Source organism: Miscanthus floridulus, chromosome 14 (genome assembly GCF_019320115.1).
Source record: "Miscanthus floridulus cultivar M001 chromosome 14, ASM1932011v1, whole genome shotgun sequence".
In the NCBI taxonomy this organism is placed as follows: domain Eukaryota; kingdom Viridiplantae; phylum Streptophyta; class Magnoliopsida; order Poales; family Poaceae; genus Miscanthus; species Miscanthus floridulus.
The window spans coordinates 74,136,590-74,144,977 of NC_089593.1; positions in this window are offsets into that span (position 1 = coordinate 74,136,590).

An 8,388-nucleotide genomic window follows, 5' to 3' on the forward strand; every position below is an offset into this window, starting at 1 on the left:
TATCATCAACATATACTTGACAAATGAAGATATGCCCATCAAGCTTCTTGGTGAATAGTGTGGTGTTGACCTTCCCAATGGTGAAGCCCTTCTCAATAAGGAAATCCCGAAGGCGCTCATACCAAGCTCTTGGGGCTTGCTTAAGCCCATATAGTGCCTTGGACAACCTATAAACATGATTACGATATCTAGGGTCTTCAAACCCGGGAGGTTGATCAACATAGACTAGTTCATTAATAAAGCCATTTAAGAATGCACTTTTCACATCCATTTGATATAGTTTCATTTCATGATGTGATGCATATGCAAGAAGGATACGGATGGCTTCTAATCTTGCAACCGGTGCAAAGGTTTCTCCAAAATCTAAACCTTCAACTTGAGAGAACCCCTTTGCTACTAGTCTTGCCTTGTTCCTCACAACAACACCTTGATCATCTTGCTTGTTGCGGAACACCCACTTTGTTCCAATGACTCTTGCACCTCTTGGTCGCTCTTCAAGATTCCAAACTTCATTGCGTTTGAAGTTGTTCAACTCTTCATGCATGGCATTGATCCAATCCGGATCTTTAAGAGCTTCTTCTACATTGGTAGGCTCATAGCAAGAGACAAAAGAGTGATGAGCAATAAATGAAGTAAGTTTTTGAGATCGAGTCATCACCCCCTTTGTTGGACTCCCTATGATGAGATCTTGAGGATGATCTTGTAGAAGAGGTGTATTTCTTCTATTGACCACTTGAGGAGGAGGTTGTGGAGCATCAACATCTTGTGCTTGTACCACCATTTGCTCATGGGAGATATGAGTATCTTCATTTTCTACTCTCCCAACTTTTTCACCATCTTGTGGTACATTTGATGAAGAGGGTTGGTTAGTGACTTGTACATCATCTTCATCATCTTTTGGCTTGATGTCTCCCACTGGAATATTCTTCATAGCCTCCCTCAATGGTTCATCACCTACATCATCAAGATTCTCATGTGCTCCTTGGGAGCCATTAGATTCATCAAATTCCACATCATATGTTTCTTCAACCAAGCCGGTGGCATGATTAAATACTCTATATGCTTTGGACTTCAATGAGTAACCAACAAGAAAACCTATATCACAACGCCTTTGAAACTTCCCTAGGTGTTGCCGCTTCTTGTAGATGTAGCACTTGCAACCAAACACCCTAAAGAAGGAGACGTCCGACTTCTTCCCATTGAGCAACTCATATGGTGTCTTGACAAGGAACTTTTGAAGAAATAGGCGGTTGGATGCATAACATGCGGTGTTGATTGCTTCCGCCCATAGAGCTTCGGGGGTGTTGTACTCATCTAGCATTGTCCTTGCAAGAGTGATCAAAGTCCGGTTCTTCCTCTCAACTACACCATTTTGTTGAGGAGTATAGGTTGCGGAGACTTCATGTTTGATTCCAACTTCATCACAATAAGCTTCTATGTTTGTGTTGTCAAACTCTTTGCCGTTGTCACTTCTTATCTTCTTGAGCTTTACTTCAAATTCATTTTGAGCTCTCTTGGCAAACTTCTTGAAACAAGATGCAACTTCGGATTTGTCATGAAGGAAGAACACCCATGTATATCTTGAATAGTCATCCACAATCACAAGACAATAGAGATTTCCTCCCAAACTCTTGTATGTTGTTGGTCCAAATAAATCCATGTGTAGGAGTTCTAGCACTCTTGTGGTTGACATGAAAGCTTTGGTTGGATGAGTGTTTGCAACTTGCTTGCCGGCTTGACATGCACTACAAAGCTTGTCCTTTTCAAACTTCACATCCTTCAACCCTCTCACCAAATCATTCTTCATAAGCTTCTTGAGTGAGCTCATTCCAACATGAGCAAGTCTTCTATGCCATAGCCACCCAAGTGTTGTTTTGGTGAATAGACAAGTCTTCAAGTTTGCATCTTCGGAGGTGAAGTCAACTAGATATAAGTTGTTGTATCTAAATCCATTGAATATCACTTGATTGTCATCTAACTTGGATACAACAACCTCCTTCTCGGTGAATAAGCATTGAAAGCCAAGATCACACAATTGCCCAACGGATAGCAAGTTGAAGCTCAATGAAGCAACATAGAGCACATTGGAGATGGAATAATCATTTGATATAGCCACTTTGCCCAATCCTTTAACCTTGCCCTTTGAATTATCTCCAAATGTTATTTTCTTTTGTCCATCTACCTCTTCATCTAGTGAGGTGAACATACGAGGATCACCGGTCATATGTTGAGTGCAACCACTATCAATAACCCAATGACTTCCACCGGTCTTATAGTTCACCTACACACAAGAGATTCAAGCTTTAGGGATCCAAGCTTGTTGAGGGCCCTTCACCTTCTCAACAAGTGACTTAGCCACCCAAATTTTCTTAGGCCTACTCTTGTTGGGAGGACCTAAGAACATGACTTTCATCTTTCCACTCGAATCTTTTCTAAGCATGTAGTGAGCATTGAAAGCAAAGGGTCTAGCATACTTGGGCAAGGGTTGTGGTGGTGGAGTTTGACACTCATGAGCAAAGTGGCCTTCTTGTCCACATTCAAAACATCTCTTTGGCTTTGGCTTTGGCTTTGATTGTTGGTGTTGAGCTTGAGCCTTCTTCTTCTCTACACTTGCCATATATCCAATGCCACTTCTATCCATCTTCATGACGGTATTCATGAGTAGCTCACTTTGGAGATGCTTGCCTCTAGCAAACTTGCTCAATCCCACCTTGAGATGCTCTTTCTCCATCTTGAGCTTCTTGTTCTCTTCCTTGAGAAGATCATTGTTCTTCTCCTCCTTGAGTTTCTTGATTTCTTCTTTTAACTTCTCATTCTCAAAGATCACCTCTTTGTCATGATCAAGAGTTTCTAGCACAATGGTGTTGTGACTTTTCATCTCTTCAAGATCTTTCATGAGCTTCTCATTGTTACTCTTGAGCTTGACATACTCATCATAGTCATTGCACTCAACCACTTGCTTGCCCTTGCTACTAGATCCATGCTCAATGCTTTCATCAATTAAGTCATCACATGAGGTAGCTATATCAATCTTAACAACATGGTTAGTAGCATCATGTGGCTCATTTGGTAAGAATTCTTGTGCAATAATAAGGGTATCAATTGATCTTTAGAGTTGCATATTCATCTTTTAGCTTATTGTGACTAGTGATAAGCTCATTGTGCACCCACTCAAGTTTATCATTTTTATCTTTAAGCTCTTTCTTAGAAGATTTGAGCTCCTTGAGTTTGGATGATATAGAATCATTTGTTTCTTTGAGCTCATCATTAGCCTTTTCTAATGTATCACACTTAGCTAAGAGTGAATCATTTTTAGCATCAAGTTTTTCATTTGTAGCTCTACTCTTTCTAATGATCTTAGTATATTTTCTTAGTATTTTGACAAGATCATCATAAGTAGGTGAGTCATCATCATCGCTATCACTATCATCATCACTAGCATGTTCATCATCACTACTATCATCACTCTTAGTTACCTTGCGTTCGCCTTTGGCCATAAGGCATAGGTGTGTAGAGGATGATGGCGATGGTGGTGGTGAAGATGCAAGATCAATAGCAATGGCGGCCACCTTTTCATCGTCACTATCATCATCGGATGATCCACTTGATGAATCAATGTCCGTGAGCCAATCACCGACAATATAGGCCTTGCCACTCTTCTTCTTCTTGTAGAACTCCCTCTTTTTGCCATCTCTCTTCTTGTATGGCTTGTTCTTCTTCTTTTCATCTTCATCACTTGAATCATCTTTCTTGCCCTTGTTCTTGAACTTGTCTTTCTTGGGCTTTGTGCATTGATGAGCTAGATGACCAAGTTCACCACAATTGTAGCAATCCATCTCGGAGATTGGCTTTCTTCTTGAGCTAGTGAAGAACTTCTTCTTCTTGCCATCAAACTTGATGCCACTCTTGTTTAGCCTTTTTAGCATCTTGGTGGTCTTCTTCACCATGAGGGCAAGGCTTTCTTCATCATCTTCATCACTTGAGCTCTCATACTCAAGTCTTGCTTTGCCCTTGTCTTGGCTAGCTTTGAATGCTAAGTCCTTCTCTTTCTTCTTTGTAGAGGATGAGCCATCTTGTGGTGTGATGTGCATGTACATCTCATGAGCATTGATCTTTCCCAAGATTTGTGTCGGTGTAGCGGCGGAAAGATCACCTTGATGTAGCACGGTCACAATGTGCCCATATTTGTCAATGGGGAGGACACTCAAGATTTTTCTCACAACGTCGGATGGTGACATTTGAGTGAGTCCAAGCCCATTGACTTCCTCTACAAGAACATTTAATCGAGAATACATCTCATTAGCACTTTCTTTGGGAAACATCTCAAAAGAATTTAGCTTTTTAATCACAAGATGATAGCGTTCCTCACGCTCACTCTTGGTTCCCTCATAGAGCGCACAAACGTCCGACCATAGTGCATGGGCGTCTTTGTGGTTCCTTACACGATTGAACACATCTTTGCAAAGGCCTCTAAAGATGGTGTTGCGAGCCTTTGCATTCCATTTTTCATAATTCACTTCATCGCCTTGAAGTTGTGCGGCATTCCTAGGTGCTGGGAACCCTTGAGAGGCGGCTCTAAGAATTCCAACATCTAGAGCTTCTAAGTAAGCCTCCATGCGGATTTTCCAATATGGAAAATCATCTCCCTCAAAGATAGGAGGAGGTCCATCCCCGTGAGACATCTTGCTCTAAGCGATTAAGCTTAAAAACGTGAGCACGAGGCTCTGATACCAATTGAAAGGATCAAGATGCCCAAGAGGGGGGGGGGTGAATTGGGCTAATTCTAAATTCTCTTGCAATAATCAAATCCTACGGATAGCCCAATTAACCCCTTATGTCTAGAAAAGTGTTTATATCAAACTAATGCACAACAACCTCGCAACCTAAGTTCCAAACTTACTCTAGCAAGCAATTCTATGGATGTAAAATAAGTATTGAATTGCTTAAAGTAAATGCTCAAGGTAAGTGCTCAAAGTAAATAGAGAGAGAAAAGGAACACGACGATGTTTTGCCGAGGTATCGGAGAGTCGCCACTCCCCACTAGTCCTCGTTGGAGCACCCGCGCAAGGGTGTAGCTCCCCCTTGATCCGCGCAAGGATCAAGTGCTCTCTACGGGTTGATTCTTCGACACTCCGTCGCGGCGAATCACCCAAAGCCGCTCACAACTTGAGTTGGGTCACCCACAAGCTTCGTCGGGTGAACACCAAACTCCCAATCACCACCAAGCCGTCTAGGTGATGGCGATCACCAAGAGTAACAAGCACGAACTCTCACTTGACCACGCGAAGCCTAATGAGAAGATGGATGCACTCTTTGCTACTCTTGATTTGCTAGTGAGGCTACTCTCTTGGATTCTCAAATCACAAACACCTCACTAGGACCTTGCTCTTCTTGGCACTCACAAATGTGTTTCTCAGCTGTTGGAATGAGCAAAAGATCCTCCACTCACGAGTGGACCTTCTATTTATAAGCCAGCCTGAAAAACGAACCGTTATGAGCTTCTGCGGGATGACCGGACGCTCCGATCGTGATGACCGGACGCTCTGGTCAGTTCAACCCGCGAACCAGTATTAAAGAGTCGACCGGACGCTGGCAGGGTCCGGTCAGCACTGACCGGACATGTCCGATCGCATAAAACCCTTACTGGAACCTTACTGGACTCGACCGGACGCTGAACCCTCACGGTCCGGTCAGCACTGACCGGACGTGTCCGGTCACTCTTTCCCAAGTCTGGACCCTTACTGGAGTCGACCGGACGCTGGTCCTCAGCGTCCGGTCACATGACCTTCCAGCGTCTGGTCACATCAGACTTGTTCACCTCAGTCAAATGAACTGACCGGACCCTGCGGCCAGCGTCCGGTCGCACCGGAGCCAGCGTCCGGTCAGTGTTTGACCCTCCATTCACTTCCAACTTCCGAACATATGTGAATGAAGTTTGCTCCAAAAGATCTTAGGCATTCATAGGAGCTACCTAGAGCTAGTTTAAACACAGTGTGCACCACACCTAACTCACTAGACTTAACTAGGTCAAGCTACCCATTCATACCCCCCTTCATAGTACGGCCAAAGGAAAAACAAAGTCCTAAACTACTCTAAGTGTCTCTCCAACTTCAATTGACACTTAGAACTCGTTATCCTTAACCTTGTCGTCCATCCTTTGAAAACCGAAATGATTTCCATCGTAGGGGCATGACAACCTCAATTGCCCAATCGATCTCCATTACCATGACCTAACTTAATTGCCTCTGCAAAACACACGTTAGTCATAGTAATCTTGTATTGACATTAATCACCAAAATCCAACTAGGGGCCTAGATGCTTTCAAATAGCAATGGCGGCCACCTTCTCATTATCACTATCATCATCGGATGATCCACTAGATGAATCAATGTCCATGAGCCAATCACCGATGATGTAGGCCTTTTCACTCTTCTTCTTCTTGTGGAAGTCTCTCTTTTTGCGATCTCTCTTCTTGTATGGCTTGTTCTTCTTCTTCTCATCTTCATCTTCATTGCTTGAGTCATCTTTCTTGCCCTTGTTCTTATTCTTGAACTTGTCTTTCTTGGGCTTGAGGCATTGATGTGCTAGATGACCAAGTTCACCACAATTGAAGCAATCCATTTCAGAGATTGGCTTTCTTCTAGAGCTTGTGAAGAACTTCTTCTTGCCGTCGAACTTGATGCCACTCTTGTTTAGCTTCTTTATCATCTTGGCGGCTTTCTTCACCATGAGAGCAAGGTTTTCATCTTCATCTTTATCATCACTTGAGCTCTCATACTCAAGTCTTGCTTTGCCCTTGTCTTGACTAGCTTTGAATGCTAAGTCCTTCTCTTTCTTCTTGGTAGAGGATGAGCCATCTTGTGGCGTGATGTGCATGTACATCTCATGAGCATTGATCTTTCCCAAGATTTGTGTCGGTGTAGCGGTGGAAAGATCACCTTGGTGTAGCACGGTCACAATGTGCCCATATTTGTCAATGGGGAGGACACTTAAGATCTTTCTCACAACGTCAGATGGTGACATTTGAGTAAGTCCAAGCCCATTGACTTCCTCTACAAGAACATTCAAACGTGAATACATCTCATTAGCACATTCTTTGGGAAGCATCTTAAATGAATTTAGCTTTTTAATCACAAGATGATAGCGTTCCTCATGCTCACTCTTGGTTCCCTCATGGAGCGCACAAACATCTAACCATAGTGCATGGGCATCTTTGTGGTTCCTTACGTGGTTGAACACATCTTTGCAAAGGCCTCTAAAGATGGTGTTGTGAGCCTTTGCATTCCATTTTTCATAATTAACCTCATCGCCTTGTAGGTTAGTAGCATCCCGAGGTTTTGGGAAGCCTTGTGAGGCGGCTCTAAGAATACCAACATCTAGAGCTTCTAAGTACGCCTCCATGTGGATTTTCCAATATGGAAAGTCATCTCCCTCAAAGATAGGAGGAGGTCCATCCCCATGAGACATCTTGCTCTAAGCGGTTAAGCTTAAAAACGTGGGCACGAGGCTCTAATACTAATTAAAAGGATCAAGATGCCCAAGAGGGGGGGGGTGAATTGGGCTAATTCTAAATTTTCTTGTAATAATTAAATCTTACGGTTAGCCCAATTAACCACTTGTGCCTAGAAAAGTGTTTCTATTACTCTAACGCACAAAGGACTTGCAACCTATGTTCCAAACTTACTCTAGCATGGCAATTCTATGAAATGACAAGTATTGAATTGCTCAAAGTAAATGCTCAAAGTAAATAGAGAGAGAGGAACACGGTGATGTTTTGCCGAGGTATCGGAGAGTCGCCACTCCCCACTAGTCCTCATTGGAGCACCCGCGTAAGGGTGTAGCTCACCCTTGATCCGCGCAAGGATCAAGTGCTCTCTATGGGTTGATTCTTCGACACTCCGTCGCGGCGAATCACCCAAAGCCGCTCACAACTTGAGTTGGGTCACCCACAAGCTCTGCCGGGTGATCACCAAACTCCCAATCACCACCAAGCCATCTAGGTGATGGCGATCACCAAGAGTAACAAGCACAAACTCTCACTTGACCACGTGAAGCCTAATGAGAAGATGGATGCACACTTTGCTACTCTTGATTCACTAATGAGGCTACTCTCTTGGATTCTCAAATCTCAATCACCTCACTAGGACCTTGCTCTTCTTGGCACTCACAAACGTGTTTCTTAGCTATTGGAATGAGCAAAAGTGACTCCACACACGAGTGGAGCTTCTATTTATAAGGCAGCTTGAAAAACGAACTGTTATGAGCTTCTGCGGGGTGACCGGATGCTCCGATCATATTGACCAGACGCTCCGGTCAGTTCAACCCGCATTCCAGTGATAATATGTTGACCGGACACTGGTAGGGTCCGATCACCACTGACCGGACACG